This window comes from Crinia signifera, chromosome 2, assembly GCF_055691185.1.
Source record: "Crinia signifera chromosome 2, ASM5569118v1, whole genome shotgun sequence".
NCBI classification, from domain to species: domain Eukaryota; kingdom Metazoa; phylum Chordata; class Amphibia; order Anura; family Myobatrachidae; genus Crinia; species Crinia signifera.
In genome coordinates this window covers 386,504,301-386,524,988 of record NC_139218.1, presented here as the reverse complement: position 1 = coordinate 386,524,988, position 20,688 = coordinate 386,504,301, and the positions used below count along the sequence as shown (strand labels likewise).

Here is a 20,688-nt window from a genome sequence, read left to right as displayed (position 1 = left end):
ATGTGACAGGGGCAGTGACATGATGTGAGGAGGGGAATGGAGGCAGCAGGAAGCAACAGACTGAGAGTTATATAGTGGGAGGAGCAGGGTCCCCAGCAGCACAGAGTATATCAGGAGATGAGTGATGTGTGAGTGAGGACATGTAACAGGGGCAGTAACATGATGATAGGGTGGAATGGAGGCAGCAGGAAGCTAATAAATAGCAGCTCAAAAGTCTCTAATATGTTTGCTCTCTCAGAACAGGATGCATCTCGCCACTAAGTAGGGGGGGGGGGGGGTCAGGGATCAGCTACATGCAGCACCCCACACTTAGATATACCAATAGGGACCTCCAATACACAGAGAAGCCATCATGATGGCTTGGGGGCTTATTCATACATTTGCGCAAATATATGTAACCAAGATCTCTAAATTCTATTATCATATAGTGTTTAAATCTGGTTACGGATATCAATAAGTATGCCTTTATCTCTCTCTACATTTTATCACTCTCCAAGGCTCAGTACATCTGCTCCTTAGTCAGTCTCGCCCCACAAATTGCTGCGACTTATTTCCAAGCATCTTCTGTATCTCCTGTCGCAGTGCTGTCCCGCAGAGCTTACACCACGCAGAGATGACGATGTAGTAACAGCAGATTGCAAAACACAAACACCCCAGTAATGTTACTTTTTTATTACAAGCATGAATATGCCATAACAGCCAGATATAAGTTATGGTAACATGTAGAAAAGCAATAAACATAAAAAGCGTCCGGGAACAGAAGGGAAACAAGTGACCCCAACAATGTTTTAAACCTTAGTTCAGGCTTCAGCCAGTCCCTGCTGTGACATATGGTGGACGGGATAAAGCATGCCTTTGTCGGCTCACGGAACCCATCAGCAGAGGTATATATAATTCCTACCCATATCCAGGGGTCAATGGGAGACCTGGCGAGGTTTAAAAAGAAATGACGTTCAAATACTTTTCCCCGCTGTCCCTTAATGAACATATCCAGCGCTATCGTCTCATTGTGCGCAGCTATTGTTATCAGTGTAAATAAATACAGATGCGATCGTCACCGTGTATATTTCCCCTAGAGAAAGGATAATAATCTATTTAATTGGAAGGTAATTAACCTGACATCTAACTGCTAAGGAATAAATGGCAATAACAGATACAACATAAATTATCGGATACTTACGTTTCTATTACTAAACTTATACACCGGGTTACAGCCCGTCAAAATGACGGAACAACATAGTAGTATGTCGGAACGGAGCAAGACTTGAACTGTTCCAACGGACTCCATCTAGTGGCTGCAAAACACTTGAATTCCCCCCAAAAAGGTGAGGTTTTAAATAAAAAACAAATCTTGTACCAGGAAACAAGTGAGATAAAGTGTATTACAGCCATAAAGGCTTCAAAATTCAGAAAACGGTCATTTTTAAATTTCTCGTTGAGGAGAGAGATGTATCAAATCTTGAAGGGAGATAATGTACCATCTAACCAGCTCCAGAAAATGGTCAATTTAAATTTCTCGTTGAGTAGGAGATGTATGAAATCTTGAAGAGAGATAACGCACCAGCATAATTAGCTCCAGAAAACGGTCAATTCAAATTTCTCGTTGAGGGTGAAATGTATCAAATCTTGAAGAGAGATAACACACCAGCCAATCAGCTCTAGAAAACAATCAATTTAAATTTCTAGTTGAGGGGGAGATGTATCAAATCTTGAAGAGAGATAACGCACCAGCCAATCAGCTCCAGAAAACAGTCAATTAAAATTTCTCATTGAGGGGGAGATGTAGCAAATCTTGAAGGGAGATAATTCACCAGCCAATCAGCTCCAGAAAATGGTCAATTTAAATTTCTCGTTGAGTAGGAGATGTATGAAATCTTGAAGAGAGATAATGCACCAGCATAATTAGCTCCAGAAAACGGTCAATTCAAATTTCTTGTTGAGGGTGAAATGTATCAAATCTTGAAGGGAGATAATGCACCAGCCAATCAGCTCTAGAAAACAATCAATTTAAATTTCTGGTTGAGGGGGAGATGTATCAAATCTTGAAGAGAGACAACACACCAGCCAATCAGCTCCAGAAAACGGTCAATTAAAATTTCTCATTGAGGGGGAGATGTAGCAAATCTTGAAGGGAGATAATGCACCAGCCAATCAGCTCTAGAAAACAATCAATTTAAATTTCTGGTTGAGGGGGAGATGTATCAAATCTTGAAGAGAGATAACGCACCAGCCAATCAGCTCTAGAAAACGGTCAATTAAAATTTCTCATTGAGGGGGAGATGTAGCAAATCTTGAAGGGAGATAACACACCAACCAATCAGCTCTAGAAAACAATCAATTTAAATTTCTGGTTGAGGGGGAGATGTATCAAATCTTGAAGAGAGATAACGCACCAGCCAATCAGCTCCAGAAAACGGTCAATTTAAATTTCTCATTGAGGTGGAGATGTAGCAAATCTTGAAGGGAGATAATTCACCAGCCAATCAGCTCCCAAAAAAATGGTCAATTTAAATTTCTCATTGAGGGTGAAATGTATCAAAACTTCAAGCAGGATAATGCACCAGCCAATCAGCTCCAGAAAACAGTCAATTTAAACCATCAGTGGTCGACCCAACACGTGTCAACCTAATATGTGTCGATGTAATGACCCTATACCTAATGTGCCTCCAGCACAGCCACTTATCAGCCCATTAGCACAGTATTATGTATCTGGAGTACCTCCCTATAGGTGCTGCTACAGCTTTACGTCTTCTCTCCTCCAATACGTAATGTCACAGCACTGTCTGCTTTCACATGTAAATGACAAATCATTAACTGGTAATTAGGGCATTACAATGAGCCTGTTTATTACCACTTTGAAAAATACAAAGGTCACAGAGAGCCTGGTTAGCGCATATTTAGGTCAGTGACATTTCCAGCGTTGGCGTTGGGATGGGACACGGCAGCATGAGGAGGTAGGAAGACTTTTATTATTTATAATCTGACATTATGTATTTATATCCGGTCTTGTCTCCTGTATTGTGCAGCTGCAGATCTGGGGAGCGAGGTTATCGGGTACAAGAGGATGTTGTGTACGCGCACACTGTAACCACACCAACACAGATCAATAGTATGATAACTATCGCTGCCATGTGTTACCTGGAGCACGTCTTATACAAAGGTTTCCACTTGGATTTCATATATATATGTATTTCTATTTAAACAATGTGGGCACAAACCATGGGGCACCCCAAAACTAGGAAAGGTGAGTGCCGATGATTAGTGTATATTATATACTCACACCCACACTTATAGGTTACTGTACTTTCTTTGCTGCTCACATTGGCCCTGATTCTGGTTCACTTGGTAAGCTGCGAAGCGAATCTCTGAGTCCCAGAGAGCCCGCCATGAGGAAAATTCCCCCCCCCCCTCCCCCCGCCGCTGTATTCCCTCGCAACCATGCAAAAATGCGCATGAGCAAACACCAACCATCGGGGCAGGGGCCGAATTTGGTTCTCTGCAGGGACCGGGAGCAGCGGCGGCAACAAGGGGTTGCTGCATCGCGGTACCCCCGCAGTGGCTGCGGCCAGAGCTGACCCCCCTCCCCCAAAAGGTACAGGAAAAAATTTCATGTCATAGTGGGAGGTGTGATGTCACATGTCTAAAGTCATTTACATAGTGGGAGGTGTGATGTCACATGTCTGAAGTCATTTACATAGTAGGAGGTGTGATGTCACATGTCTGAAGTCATTTACATAGTGGGAGGTGTGATGTCACATGTCTAAAGTCCTTTACATAGTGGGAGGTGTGATGTCACATGTCTAAAGTCATTTACATAGTGGGAGGTGTGATGTCACATGTCTAAAGTCCTTTACATAGTGGGAGGTGTGATGTCACATGTCTGAAGTCATTTACATAGTGGGAGGTGTGATGTCACATGTCTAAAGTCAATTACATAGTGGGAGGTGTGATGTCACATGTCTAAAGTCAATTACATAGTGGGAGGTGTGATGTCACATGTCTGAAGTCATTTACATAGTGGGAGGTGTGATGTCACATGTCTGAAGTCATTTACATAGTTGGAGGTGTGATGTCACATGTCTGAAGTCGTTTACATAGTGGGAGGTGTGATGTCACATGTCTGAAGTCGTTTACATAGTGGGAGGTGTGATGTCACATGTCTGAAGTCATTTACATAGTGGGAGGTGTGATGTCTCATGTCTGAAGTCCTTTACATAGTGGGAGGTGTGATGTCACATGGCTGAAGTCATTTACATAGTGGGAGGTGTGATGTCACATGTCTGAAGTAATTTACATAGTGGGAGGTGTGATGTCACATGTCTGAAGTCGTTTACATAGTGGGAGGTGTGATGTCACATGTCTGAAGTCGTTTACATAGTGGGAGGTGTGATGTCACATGTCTGAATTTGTTTACATAGTGGGAGGTGTGATGTCACATGGCTGAAGTCATTTACATAGTGGGAGGTGTGATGTCACATGTCTGAAGTAATTTACATAGTGGGAGGTGTGATGTCACATGTCTGAATTCGTTTACATAGTGGGAGGTGTGATGTCACATGTCTGAAGTCGTTTACATAGTGGGAGGTGTGATGTCACATGTCTGAAGTCTTTTACATAGTGGGAGGTGTGATGTCACATGTCTGAAGTCGTTTACATAGTGGGAGGTGTGATGTCACATGGCTGAAGTCCTTTACATAGTGGGAGGTGTGATGTCACATGTCTGAAGTCCTTTACATAGTGGGAGGTGTGATGTCACATGTCTGAAGTAATTTACATAGTGGGAGGTGTGATGTCACATGGCTGAAGTCCTTTACATAGTGGGAGGTGTGATGTCACATGTCTGAAGTAATTTACATAGTGGGAGGTGTGATGTCACATGTCTGAAGTCGTTTACATAGTGGGAGGTGTGATGTCACATGTCTGAAGTCGTTTACATAGTGGGAGGTGTGATGTCACATGTCTGAAGTCGTTTACATAGTGGGAGGTGTGATGTCACATGTCTGAAGTCGTTTACATAGTGGGAGGTGTGATGTCACATGTCTGAAGTCGTTTACATAGTGGGAGGTGTGATGTCACATGTCTGAAGTCGTTTACATAGTGGGAGGTGTGATGTCACATGTCTGAAGTCGTTTACATAGTGGGAGGTGTGATGTCACATGGCTGAAGTCCTTTACATAGTGGGAGGTGTGATGTCACATGTCTGAAGTCGTTTACATAGTGGGAGGTGTGATGTCACATGTCTGAAGTAATTTACATAGTGGGAGGTGTGATGTCACATGGCTGAAGTCCTTTACATAGTGGGAGGTGTGATGTCACATGTCTGAAGTAATTTACATAGTGGGAGGTGTGATGTCACATGTCTGAAGTCGTTTACATAGTGGGAGGTGTGATGTCACATGTCTGAAGTCGTTTACATAGTGGGAGGTGTGATGTCACATGTCTGAAGTCGTTTACATAGTGGGAGGTGTGATGTCACATGTCTGAAGTCGTTTACATAGTGGGAGGTGTGATGTCACATGTCTGAAGTCGTTTACATAGTGGGAGGTGTGATGTCACATGTTAGGGGTGTGGATCATTCGGACAGCCTTCGACAGCAATGAGCTCATCCACTATTGGTCAACACATGAAAAAGTTCAACGTGTACTAGATCGACATGTTCCAAAGGTCGACACAGAGAAAATGACAACATGGAAAATTTGACACTGGAAAAGGTCGACATGAGTTCTTCAAGGTTTATTGTTGTCTTTGACAACATTGGTCGACATGGACATTGTATTAGTGTACCGCGTTCTCTCGCTGCACTCGCCATTATATTCTCCCACCACGTCCTAGTGGATGGTAGGACATGAAATACCACTGTCGACACATGTCGGCTCTAAAAAATATGAAAAACCCCATGTCAACCTTCTGACTGTCGACCTTCCCATTGTTGACCTAATACTTGTGTTGACCTTCCATCCATGTTGATTATCCTCCTCATTTCCTCCCCATCCTATATCTCCCTCTCCCCCTCATCTCTCTCTCATGTCCCCCTCATATCTGCCTCTCCCTCTCCCCATCACCTCTCTCTTTCTCCCCTCATATCTCTGTCTCTCTCCCCTCATATCTCTCTCTCCCTCATATCTCTGTCTCTCCCTCTCCCCATCGACTCTCTCTCCCCCTCATTTCTCTCTTTATCCCCTCATATCTCTCTCTCCCCCTCATACCTTTCTCTCCCTCATATCTCTGTCTCTCCCTCTCCCCATCTCCTCTCTCTCCCCCTCATATCTCTCTCCCCCTCATATCTCTGTCTCTCCCTCTCCCCATCACCTCTCTCTCTCCCCCCCCCCCACATATCTCTATCTCCCCCTCATATCTCTCCCTCTCCCCATCACCTCTCTTTTTCTCCCCTCATATCTCTCTCCCCCTCATAACTCTCTCTTACTCATATCTCCCTCTCCCCATCATCTCTCTCTCTCTCCCTCATATCTATGTCTCTCTCCCCCTCATCTCTTTCTCTCTCTCCCTCATATCTCTGTCTCTCTCCACCTCATCTCTCTCTCTTTCACTCTCTCCCTCATCTCTCTCTCTTTCTCTCTCTCCCTCATATGTCTGTCTCTCTCCCCCTCATCTCTCTCTCTTTCTCTCTCTCCCTCATATGTCTGTCTCTCTCCCCTCATCTCTCTCTCTTTCTCTCTCTCCCTCATATGTCTGTCTCTCTCCCCCTCATCTCTCTCTCTTTCTCTCTACCTCATATGTCTGTCTCTCTCCCCCTCATCTCTCTATCTTTCTCTCTCTCCCTCATATGTCTGTCTCTCTCCCACTCATCTCTCTCTCTTTCTCTCTCTCCCTCATATGTCTGTCTCTCTCCCCTCATCTCTCTCTCTTTCTCTCTCTCCCTCATATGTCTGTCTCTCTCCCCTCATCTCTCTCTCTTTCTCTCCCTCCCTCATATGTCTGTCTCTCTCCCCCTCATCTCTCTCTCTTTCTCTCTCTCCCTCATATGTCTGTCTCTCTCCCAGGGCCGGTGCAAGGCACCGGAGCGCCCCAGGCGAGTCGGGGTGGGGGCGCCCCGGTGCCGGGGGGGTGGTACCTGTCCTGCGGCGCTGTGTTTTTAAATCTGGCGGCGGAGGCAGCGAGGGTCCCTGCAGTCCATTAGAAATCACGAGCGATATCCGCCGGGCTATGCGGAAGCGCTTCTAGTGTGAAAACACTGGCAGCACGCTGATTGGCTGAGATCAGCGTGCGCCGTGCTGCCAGAGTTTTCACACTAGAAGCGCTTCCGCATAGCCCGGCGGATATCGCTCGTGATTTCTAATGGACTGCAGGGACCCCCGCTGCCTCCGCCGCCAGATTTAAATACACAGCGCCGTAGGACAGGTACCCGGGCGGCACAAAATGCCGCCCTCCAGTGGCCGGCGCCCTAGGCAAATGCCTAGATTTGCCTAGGGGTGGCGCCGGCCCTGCTCTCTCCCTCTCATCTCTCTCTCTCTCTCCCTCATATCTCTGTCTCTCCCTCTCCCCATCACCTCTGTCTTTCTCCCCTCATACTTCTCTCTCCCTCATATCTCTGTCTCTCTCCCCATCATCTCTCTCTCCCCTCATGTCTCTCTCTCCCCCTCATCTCCCCCTCATCTCTCTCTCCCCTCATACCTCTCTCCCTCATATGTCTGTCTCTCTCCCCCTCATCTCTCTCTCCCCCTCATATCTCTCTCTCCCTCATATCTCTCTCTCTCCCCTCATACCTCTCTCCCCCTCATATCTCTCTCTCCCTCATATCTCTCTCCCTCATATCTCTGTCTCTCTCCCCCTCATCTCTCTCTCCCCCTCATATCTCTCTCTCCCTCATATCTCTCTCTCCCCCTCATACCTCTCTCTCCCTCATATCTCTCTCTCTCCCCCTCATACCTCTCTCTCCCTCATATCTCTGTCTCTCTCCCCCTCATCTCTCTCTCTCCCTCATATCTCTCTCCCCCTCATATCTCTCTCCCTCATATCTCTCTCTCCCTCATATCTCTCTCTCTCCCTCATATCTCTGTCTCTCTCCCCCTCATCTCTCTCTCTCCCTCATATCTCTGTCTCTCTCCCCCTCATCTCTCTCCCTCTCTTCCCCCAGTCCATGGCAGCTCCCAGCTGACCTGCTGCACATCCCAGCACCTTGTCCCCTCTCTCCCTACCAGTCACTGCTGCTGCTGCTGCTGCTGGAGGTGCTGGTGGAGAGGATATCAGCAAAGTTCCTGAATAGATCAAACAGTCATTTGTCCCGTTTGAAGCTACAAATCCGGATGACTTTGTTATGCTAATGCGGTCTGACATCACTGCTGCGATCAAAGCCGGTGCCAGCGCATATAAGCAGGTTCCTGAGCAGTGAGAGGCGCATTGGCCTCTAGCTGGCAGTGTCTTCTAGGAGATCACAGTATTGCTGGGAGTCCTCAGGCTGCAGATCCCACTCCTCCAGCTGCTGCTGCTGCTGCTGCTGCTGCCTCCCTGTCTCACCATGGATCTGCCTGTACTGCTGCTGCACACTATATACTGCTACTGCTGCTGAGATGTGTGTTCCTGCAACTAGGAGCTGACCATTATCATCCTGCCCTGTGCAAGCCTGGGGGGCAAAGGGACTTGGGGACATCAGTGGGGACTTGCTGGAGAGCTGGACCTGTGACACCATGATGGTAAGTAGCCGCTGATAGACTCCTGGTGCTGCTCAGTGACTTGTGCAGTATTGCTGCTTGTAGTAGTAGCGCAGCTTGGAGGACAGGCGCAAGTGCGTCTGCCCGGGACTCTGCGTCACTTGTTCTATTACAGGTTAGTTAGATACATAACTCAAGGGATTTACAGTTACTGCGAGATCGTGATATATAACATTCTCCAATCGTGATATACCACTACAGTCGTGATATATAACCGTGTCCAGTCGTGATATAGATTAATTATCTATATCTATCTATCTATCTATCTATCTATCTATCTATCTATCTATCTATCTATCTATCTATCTATCTACATAGCCCCCTCTCCAGTCATGATATACACAACTTAACAGTTGTGATGTATTCAACTTTCCAGACATGATATACACAACTCTCCATTCATCACAGGCTTGTGTCTGGTTAGATGATAATAAGTAACAGTATTTAATAATATTAAAATACTACACAGTGGTAGAGAACTTGACTCAGGGGCTACATTCCTATGGTGCTATGGTGAACATGTAATTCGCTGGAAATGTATTACAATATATATATATATATATATATATATATATATATATATATATATATATATATATATATAGAGACAATGTTGCGGCTTGGCACTCCAGCTCAATGGGACAGCTACCCAGGTGCCCTCAGGAAACAAATAGATAGCCCGATCGTATAGCAAAGCATACACAAACAGCGGCACTCAGTGGGTTTTTTCAAAGCGTGTATTTCAAGCGGTCCAACGTTTCGGGGTCTAGCCCCTTTGTCAAGGTTTCCTGCACCTTGACAAAGGGGCTAGACCCCGAAACGTTGGACCGCTTGAAATACACGCTTTGAAAAAACCCACTGAGTGCCGCTGTTTGTGTATGCTTTGCTATACGATCGGGCTATATATATATATATATATATATATATATATATATATATATATATATATACACATATACATAACATTTTTGGGTGTTATATATATGTCCATATATCATATATGTGTGTTTATATATATATATATATATATATATATATATATATATATATATATATATAGATAGATAGATCTATATATAGATATATATATAGATATATTTATATATCTATATATATATATATCTATATATAAATATATACATATAATGGAAATACGGACATATGTATGACACAAATAGCATAAAAACATAAAAATTACCGCTAAATATTTGTACCTAGAATTCATTATTTTATATTTTTACAAAAAAAATTGCTATTTACTTAAATGATATTTCAGCGTCTGTATAGAATAGATATAATGTAATATTTATGGACATTTATGCAGTGCATTATTACTTTGTGTATTTTTATATGTTCATACTGTACCAGTGAGTTTAAGTGGCAAGTCTGTGGTCTGAGCAGTGAGCACTCCAATGTGCAGCTCTAAGGCATCTGTAGCTGATATATATATATATATATATATATATATATATATATATATATATATATATATGCAGTTCTTGGGTGCATATTTCTATATATATATATATATATATATATATATATATATATATATATATATATATATATATATATGTACACACATACAAGCAAATTTAAATATATATTTATATTACATCATTTATATTACGCATTTGGTTTACACCATATAGTACAGATCTGTATTATATAGTCTCGCCTGCACAGTCTCTTTTTCTATTCGATTTCGATGTCACAAGGCCGCGCATTGGGATTGAATGAAAATCGAATGCGTTCGACTTCGATTCAATTTGATTTTGCTCATATGAGCAAAACTAGACTACATGGAGCCGTGTGTATGCCATATTACAGTGATTTCAACCTTTTTACCTTGCGGCACAATAAATAAGATTTTAAAATTGCCAAGGCACACCATGAGATCCCCACAGGGCAAAAAACATTGGCCCCCACAAGAAAAAAAAATCAAACCTATTGGCCCCAATATAAAAAAAATCCCACTGGTCACCACAGGTAACAAAAATAAAATACATTGGCCCTTTAAATGAAAAAGAAGAGACCAGTAAATAACAGTTGAACTGGTGGTGGATGTAAACTGGTTTGGGCATCTCTAGATCTGGGGGCACACTTGAGAACAGCTCAAGGCACACTAGTCTGGATTGATAGATAGATAGATAGATAGATAGATAGATAGATAGATAGATAGATAGATCACAATGCAAGGTGAGGGTGCCTATAAATGGGAGCCCAGTGAGTGTGGAAGGAAAGTGATGATACTGGTGCAGGGGACAGACGGGGTTGGAAGCAGCAAATTAGATGAGAAAGGGCAGTAAAAGAGAATATGGGGATAATGGGGTAGAACAATAGCAGGAGGACAATGCACAGAATGCCGGAGAGGGTAATCATTACACCAGGAGAACAGTTGCTGCCACTTTAATGGGGGGAAGTTATAAAAGAGTGTGAGAACAAGGACACCCAAATAATAGCTGTGCACCAATAGATGCTGACAAGTTTACTTGCAAAGTTTGGCAGCGTCCACCTAATGCGTTCTGTGATATATATATATATATTCTGATATGACAGTGACTGCTATAGATGCATATATATGGGTATATATATAATTAATAGTTATATTATATATGATATTGCAGAAGGTTAGGGGCAGGGAAGAGTCCGCATCTCCCAGCGCCAGGATCCCAGGCAGCCAGCCCCTGTGCCAATTCCTCTCTTTCCCTGCAGACCCCATAGAATGTCCTGAGGGCTCTCACAGCAGGTACACCATCCCCGTCACCCCCATACCTATGGATTCCAGGGGGGGGGGGGTGGTTTTCGTTTCTCCATAGCCTCAATCCCCTGCTCCTCACCTTTCCCAAACCTTTTCATGCCACACACCCACAATGACTTTAATCAGGCTGAGGTTTGTCCCAAAGAGCCCGGTGCGGCCTGTAGAGAATAGTAGGGTCATTGTGACTGCACATGAGAAGCGGGGGGGTCTCGCCCTTGGAAGATTATACAGGCTGTACTGGGTCTATTTTAATCACGAGAAACGTGCTGGTCCCACAAGTATCACGCATGCTGGGAAGAAAGTCTGGAGTGTATCGGTCCTCTGTAATTTTGCCATAATTAAAAATAAATGTCTCTATAATTAAAATCTATGCAAGACATCCACCCACACCACAACTGTGCTAACAGGACAAGGGCTTAGGGGCTTCTGGGAGCATTTGCTGTAGAGGACCTTTATGGAGATAAATATCCAGAAATAGTCCAAGGTGCAATTAACAGCTCGTCCCTATCGCTCCTCTCTGATAAAGTGCTGAAAAGTGCATTTGCAGATTTAGTGGGGGCGGTGTATCAAGCCATGGAGAAGTCGTACAAAGCACCCAATCAGCTTCTATCATTTATCCAGCACTAGTGAACAATTAAGGGTCAGACTAGATGGGCCAAACGGAACTTATCTGCCGTCACATTCAAATTGGACGAGATTGAACGTTTTGGGAAAACATCTCCACTTTGTATCTAAGGATAGATACATCTTCCCTGAAAACTTTTTTCCATCATCCTCTCAAAGAAGATGCTTCTAATGGGTTTTCACCGTACATATAAATACCAGACGTAATCCTTAGACAAAAAAAGCAAACTTCCTGGCGCACACGAGGCATTACTAGAAGCCCCGGACGCTGCTTTACCTTATAGACGCCCAACATCTCCACTTTTCTTAACAAACATGTTTCATCATCGTTAAGTCGTTGTTTATAGGGATTATTTTACTGACTCCGTGCCTTTCTCTTTTAAAGGCTTATCCCAGCTAAACAGGGTTTAGACATTCCACCTCCCCTACATCCCCTGCAGATAGGGATTTTAGGTGTATTATTTAGTATCGGTAACGCAATACAGAGAATCGGTGACTTGCATTTCTGCATGGCAGAATCTCTCCCTTGTATCCTTGAATTGTGTTTTATTTCTTCTGTGTTTCTTATTTGCTTAAAAAAAAAATCAGAGAACAGTCGTTCAAATTTTTTGCTGCGGTTTTGGTTGCAACGGTTATTTAATAGTGCAAATACAAATGCAGTGCAAATCGTAGCAACCAATAAGAGTTCCCCTTTTATTAACTTACTTTCTAACTAGTATCTGATTGGCTTCTGCAGGGTTACGGCGAGACGTTTGTGCTTTTGACCGATGTGATTAATTAATCTGGCATGTGCGTGTGCTTGGGCTATATATAGAACAGGGGAGAGCAATGATGATCTGTATTTAAATATTAATTTCTATCGTTAACATTATGGGAGTGTGCACATTAGAGCAATGGTCATTATCGTGCATATTGTTCAATTTATCATCTGGTGTGTACGCACCTTGAAGGGGGAAATTAATTAATTAATTTTTTTTTTTTTTTTAAAGGCAAAAAAGGACACAGAGAATCAGAAATGCAGTTAATATTATGGAGGCCTGTCATTGGTGTTTTTTTTTTTTTCCACTACAGGCTAGATGGGCCAAGTGGTTCTTATCTGCCGGCACATTCTATGGGGGACATTTACTAAGTTCTATTTCACATGCGATGTTGCCATTGGCCACCAATCAGATATTATCTTCAAGAAGGTGCAAAATAAATAAAAAGTATATTCTGATTGGTTGCCCGTAGCAACATCGCATATTAAATAGAAATCCCATCTTATTAAGTTTCCCCCTATGTCTCTAGTTTAACTTTCTGTGTGTAGAGCAGTGTTTTTCAACCACTGTGCCGAGTGCCTTGAGCTGTTCTCAAGTGTGCCCCCAGATCTAGTGATGCCCAAACCAGTTTACAGCCACCACCAGTCCAACTGTTATTTACTGGTCTCTTCTTTTCATGTTAAGGGCCAATGTATTTTATTTTTGTTACCTGTGGGGACCAGTTTGATTGTTATTTTTATATAGGGGCCAATAGGTTTGGTTGTTTTTCCTGTGGGGGCCAATGTGTTTTGCCCTGTGGGGGTTCTCATGGCGTACCTTGGCCATTTTAAATCTTATTTAGTGTGCCGCAAGGTAAAAAAAGGTTGAAAATAACTGGTGTAGGGTGTGCAGTGAGAGAACTAGCAGATGACTACTGATGCCACTAGAAGAGATGACAGTGCGCAGTGTGAGAACTAAAGAATGCAGTGCGCAGTGTACAGGAATGCACAGATGCTACTAGCAGAGGTGACAGTGTGCAGTGCTGTGTGTACAGTGTGAGAACTAGAGGATGCAGTGCGCAGTGTACAGGAATGCACAGATGCTACTAGCAGAGGTGACAGTGTGCAGTGCTGTGTGTACAGTGTGAGAACTAGAGGATGCAGTATGCAGTGAACAGTAATGCACAGATGCTACTAGCAGAGGTGACAGTGTGCAGTGCTGTGTGTGCAGTGTGAGAACTAAAGGATGCAGTGCGCAGTGTACAGTAATGCACAGATACTACTAGCAGAGGTGATAGTGTGCAGTGCATACAGTGTGCAGTGTGAGAGCTAAAGTTGCAGTGCACAGTGTACAGTAATGTACAGATGCTACTAGCAGAGGTGACAGTGTGCAGTGCTGTGTGTACAGTGTGCAGTTTGAGAACTAGAGGATGCAGTACGCAGTGTACAGTAATGCAAAGATGCTACTAGCAGAGGTGACAGTGTGCAGTGCTGTGTGTACAGTGTGAGATCTAGAGGATGCAGTATGCAGTGTACAGTAATGCACAGATTGTACTAGCAGAGGTGATAGTGTGCAGTGCTGTGTGTACAGTGTGAGAACCAGAGGATGCAGTACGCAGTGTACATTAAGTCACAGATTGTACTAGCAGTGACAGTGTGCAGTGCTGTGTGTACAGTGTGCAGTGTGAGAACTAGAGGATGCGGTGCACAGTGTGCAGAAAGGCAAATATGCTACTAGCAGAGGCGACCGTGTGCAGTGCTGTGTGTACAGTGTGCAGTGTGAGAACTAAAGGATGCAGTGCGCAGTGTACAGTAATGCACAGATTGTACTAGCAGTGACCGTGTGCAGTGCTGTGTGTACAGTGTGCAGTGTGAGAACTAGAGGATGCAGTATGCAGTGTACAGTACGGCAAATATGCTACTAGCAGAGGTGACAGTGTGCAGTGCTGTGTGTACAGTGTGATAACTAGAGGATGCAGTACGCAGTGTACAGTAATGCACAGATTGTACTAGCAGTGACAGTGTGCAGTGCTGTGTGTACAGTGTGAGAACTAGAGGATGTGGTACAAGGTGTACAGTAATTTCACCGGAAACAGATGTTAGTAGTGATGCACACACTGCAGTAATGTCATAGTGATTGTGGTTTGTGTTGTGTTATAGATCAGACAGTGATTGTCATTTGTGTTATTGATCCGATTGTGATTGTGCTTTGTGTTATTGATCAGACAATGCTTGTGGTTTGTGTTGTGTTATAGATCAGACAGTGATTGTGGTTTGTGATGTGTTATAGATCATACAGTGATTGTGGTTTGTGTTGTGTTATATATCAGACAGTGATTGCGGTTTGTGTTGTGTTATAGATCATACAGTGATTGTGGTTTGTGTTGTGTTATAGATCATACAGTAATTGTGGTTTGTGTTGTGTTATAGATCAGACAGTGATTGTGGTTTGTGTTGTGTTATAGATCAGACAGTGATTGTGGTTTGTGTTGTGTTATAGATCAGACAGTGATTGTGGTTTGGGTTGTGTTATAGATCATACAGTAATTGTGGTTTGTGTTGTGTTATAGATCAGACAGTGATTGTGGTTTGTGTTGTGTTATAGATCAGACAGTGATTGTGGTTTGTGTTGTGTTATAGATCAGACAGTGATTGTGGTTTGTGTTGTGTTATAGATCAGACAGTGATTGCGGTTTGTGTTGTGTTATAGATCATACAGTGATTGTGGTTTGTGTTGTGTTATTTATCAGACAGTGATTGTGGTTTGTGTTGTGTTATAGATCAGACAGTAATTGTGGTTTGTGTTGTGTTATAGATCATACAGTGATTGTGGTTTGTGTTGTGTTATAGATCATACAGTGATTGTGGTTTGTGTTGTGTTATAGATCATACAGTAATTGTGGTTTGTGTTGTGTTATAGATCATACAGTGATTGTGGTTTGTGTTGTGTTATAGATCATACAGTAGTTGTGGTTTGTGTTGTGTTATAGATCATACAGTGATTGTGGTTTGTGTTGTGTTATAGATCAGACAGTAATTGTGGTTTGTGTTGTGTTATAGATCATACAGTGATTGTGGTTTGTGTTGTGTTATTTATCAGACAGTGATTGTGGTTTGTGTTGTGTTATAGATCATACAGTGATTGTGGCTTGTGTTGTGTTATAGATCAGACAGTGATTGTGGCTTGTGTTGTGTTATAGATCAGACAGTGATTGTGGTTTGTGTTGTGTTATAGATCAGACAGTGATTGTGGCTTGTGTTGTGTTATAGATCAGACAGTGATTGTGGTTTGTGTTGTGTTATTTATCAGACAGTGATTGTGGTTTGTGTTGTGTTATAGATCATACAGTGATTGTGGCTTGTGTTGTGTTATAGATCAGACAGTGATTGTGGCTTGTGTTGTGTTATAGATCAGACAGTGATTGTGGCTTGTGTTGTGTTATAGATCAGACAGTGATTGTGGTTTGTGTTGTGTTATTTATCAGACAGTGATTGTGGTTTGTGTTGTGTTATAGATCATACAGTGATTGTGGCTTGTGTTGTGTTATAGATCAGACAGGGATTGTGGCTTGTGTTGTGTTATAGATCAGATAGTGAGATAGAGATTGGCAGCTAATCTAGACTTACATCTTATATTTTAAGGGCCATTTCTATTAAGGTATAAAAAGTGCCAGGAAATGTAGCACAATGACCCTTAAATACCTGGTCAACAAAATGGGTGTGGTTCATTAGGATGACAACATCTAGGTCGACACCAAGAGGTCAACATACATAGTCGACACATGTAAATTTTGACATGAGTGTTTCACTTTGTTTGGTGTCAATGTTGACACTGGACCACGTGGACACCCAATCAGCGTACCGCATCCCCTCTCTTGATTTGCTTTGCTTGAGTCGACTCAATTTACCGTTCCCAATCGTAGTCCACTGTGGATGGTAAGATGACAAAGTTCACCAAAAAAATGCCCAAAAAAGTAATTTGTATGCGTCCACCATAGCCAAGTCGACCTTGTTACTGGTGTCGACCTTTCGACCGCGTTGATCATATTACTGTTGACAATATGATCGTCGAATGTTGACCTATACATTTGCCGACCTACCATCCGGATACCCAACAAAATATCCGAGGAATTTGTCACAATTTAACCCTTCAAATTGGAGCAACTGATTAAAAATGTAAAGTCCTTTTTTTTTTTTTTGCTGATGCATAACAAATTCCCGTTGCGGAAGTTGATTCTTGGTGGAATTCAGGACATTTCCGTATCGTTAATATATCATACCGTAGATGATAAGACGGACAATGGCGGGTGCACCGAGGTGACCTCCGCTATACTATTGTGTAATTGTTGTTGTGTGATCGCTAAGTAGTATTTCTGTCATCGCTTATGACAGGTAGAGGAGAAGAATGCGGCATCTGCGGACGATTAGTCAGGCATTACGAGAAGACATGTCAGTAACACGATGCACAGTGGCTGCTGAGAGACGGCCCATACTGTACATTGCTCAGTTACCGGGCAATCCGTTCTGTGCCCCCATTCCTGTATTGGGAGGGGGGAGTAAATCTCCAGCCGCAGTGTTATGGAGCTGCAATATGGATTTCAGGGCATTTTATAAGCGACCGGACTAATTTGACTACATTGCATAGAAGGATTCGGTATGAAATCCCGACAGGGTCAAAATCCCGAATGGGTCAAAATCCCGACAAGGACAAAATCCCGACAAGGACAAAATACCGACATTTAAAATTTCAACAAGGTCAAAATACCGACATTTAAAATCCCGACAAGGTCACAATACCGATATATAGAATGTACAGGTGAAACAGTCAACATGACTTTGTGTCGACAGGTCGCGAGGTCGACATGGTTTTTTTTCAGTTTTTTTACCCGAATGTCGACAAGGTCGACATGAACACAGTTGGAAGTGAACCGCAGCCCCTCGCATCGCTCGGTATGCTTCGGGTACACTATTTTATTCTCCCACCATGCCCTAGTGGATGGTAGGGCATGAAATACCACCTGTCGGCACATGTCGGGTCAAAAAACAGTGAAAAAACCCATGTCGACCTCGCGACCTGTCGACCCAAAGTCATGTTGACAGTTTCACCTGTACATTCTATATGTCGGTATTTTGACCTTGTCAGGATTTTAAATGTCGGGATTTTGTCCTTGTCTGTATTTTAAATGTTGGGATTTTGACCCTATCGGGATTTTGAGCGTCGGGATTTTGACTGCATCCCCCCATCTTCAGTAGAACTCCCATCTTAGTAATTAAACCCTGACTATAAGCATGAAGCTGCTTGGATACTCGCACAGACGTAAGGAGTAATTCTGGCCTCAGCCCTGCTCTGGCTCTCCGTGCCTGTGGCCGATGTGCGTCCAGCTGAGAATCAGGCTGAACGTGTCGTTAATCTTAGTACATTTTGTTTTTAAGTTTCTGTTCACAAATTACATTTTAGTAGACAGTTTTTGTTCCAAATCCCCGAGCGTCTCACTATTCACATTATTTTACCAGCCGCAATCAATGGAATTTCTATCAACTCAAATTGTTCCAAAGCTTTTCTCATCAGTAGCTTCCGTTCCAGCGCTCTGTACAGCGCGGCGCGCGGCGGCTCCGGCTCCGCAGTTTGCCCATACTTACCCACTTTCTCTAGTATAGCAGCAACCTCCCTGACTCCCAGAAGAGTGCAGCAATCTCCCTGACTCCCATAAGAGTGTAGCAATCTCCCTGACTCCCGGAAGATTGCAGAAAATTTCCTGTCTCCCCGATGAGTGTGGCAATCTCCCTGACTCCTGGAAAAGTGCAGCAATCTCCCTGACTCCTTGAAGAATGCAGAAAACTCCCTGACTCCCCGATGAGTGTGGCAATCTCCCTGACTCCCAGAAGAGTGCAGAAAACTCCCTGACTCCCCGATGAGTGTGGCATTCTCCCTGACTCCTGGAAGAGTGCAGCAAACTCCCTGAATCCCGGAAGAGTGCAGCAATCTCCCTGACTCCCCGATGAGTGTGGCAATCTCCCTGACTCTCCGATGAGTGTGGCAATCACCCTGACTCTCGGAAGAGTGCTGCAATCTCCCTTACTCCCGGTAGAGTGCGTCAAACTCTCTGACTTCCGGAAGAGTGCAGCAAAAGGTCAACATTTAAATAGTTGACCTGGACTTTGGACGACAAGTTCGAAAGGTCGACAAGGTCAAAAGGTCAACATCAAATGGTTGACGCGTAAGAAGTCGACACCTTTTTTTCATGATTTTGTATCCATTTCGAAAGCAAAACTGATCATCTTAGCCGTGCCTTATCGACGCACCCAGGGAAAGAACTCTAGGGCCAAAAGTGAATTTTTATCTCTGATTTTAAAACCAACAATACAATGTGCAATTCTAAATGAACAATGTGTCAGAAGCGAAAAACTTAATCTTTAAAATGATACCTCATTTATCGATTTTGGTTAAGTATGAAGGGAAAAAGGGATCCTCACCAAAAGTCACATTATAGAAATAATATATATGATGTTTATGATTCCGGTTGGAATAAGGGGCAATTTGGGCTGCCTTGGGACCCTTGCACGGGTGCCTCGACTTGGGAGGCCAGGACCAATTCAAATTATTTATAGTTGATATGACCAGTGTTTGTGGTTGCCAGTCATAAAATATGTGGATAACCAGCAGTTAATCTTGTCCCTTGCTACATAATTAAAGTTAAAGATGACGTTTATACATCATTTATTTGATTAATTTATTAATTGTTATTCATTTTTTGTTCTTAATTTCCCAATAAGAAACTTTTGGCCTAGGAGTGCCGTGGATATACTTCTGAAACTATAGGGTGCCTTGATGCCAAAAAGTTTGGGAACCACTGGGCTAGGGGGAGGCGTATGCCCCTTCCAGACCGCACTTTTTACCCGTTATTTTGCCGTTTTTTTTACCGTTTTTAAAACGGTAATTTGTGCAGAGTGAATTTATCGGTTCTATTGAACTGGTATTTCTAAACGGTAATAAAGCAGGGTCCTACCCATTTCAGACACGATTTTTTTCATCCACCCTTTTCTATGGGTTAAAACGGGTTCAGTGTTGTGAAGGAACAAAAACTGCATTGAAATACCGTTTAAAGACATGCGGTGTGAAAGCGGTTTTAGCCGTTTTAAAATACCTGGTCAAAGCCAGTTTTGTGGTCTGAAAGCAGCACATGTGACTTGGGGGAGAGTTAGTTTTAGGCTGTCTAAGGAAAGGGTTAAGGTGCCCACACACTAGAACGATTTTTTGCCGATTGGTCCATTTCCGATATATAGTCCGATGTTTACCTATAATCGGTCGAAAATCGTCCGATATCGGTCCGATGCTAAATCTTCCGATCTATACATGCTGCACGAAAGATCAGAAGATTTAACAACAGATCCATAGGAACGCACACGGGATCTTAAGAAAAATCTTTGGTAAAGATGTGCGCTTGCCTGAAATCTTTGGTCCAGGACAGACGAAAGATTTGAAGGCTAATTTATGCGCACATCTTAAGATCGAAGATCTTTCTAGTGTGTGGGCACCTTTAGTGTTAGGCACTTGCTGCAGTAGTTTAGGCACTAGGGGGAAGGGTCAGGGGTCCAGGTTAGGCACCAGGAAGGAGAGTTAGGAAGCAGGCAAGTGTGGTTTTGCGGTATCCTCTCCCCACCGCTGTTGCCAGCTTCTATGTCGCGGCAAGCACGACCGCTTTTGTACAAACCGTGGTTCATGGCGCCACTAAAGCCGTCCTTACTCTGCCCATCAGCTACTACAGATTGCGCTGAATGCCTGTGTTTGGCTGAGCTCCCTGTGGGTAAGGCTAGGTGGTCCTTATACAGTAGGTGGCCTAGAACACAAATAACAGAGACTCTCATATCAAACGTTGGCTGATGTCTGGCAGGGTATA

At 43.3% G+C, this 20,688-nt stretch overlaps 1 protein-coding gene across 1 annotated transcript in view; it reads left to right on the top strand.

The window, feature by feature from the left end:
- Window positions 1–8,359: 8,359 nt before the first annotated feature.
- The window catches only part of WNT11 (Wnt family member 11), an 85,265-nt gene continuing 72,936 nt past the window's right edge, over window positions 8,360–20,688 (top strand). Inside the window, exon 1 of the mRNA XM_083170255.1 lies at window positions 8,360–8,651. The gene's annotated coding sequence lies outside the window, so the exon portion shown is untranslated. The remainder of the gene's footprint in view (window positions 8,652–20,688) is intronic.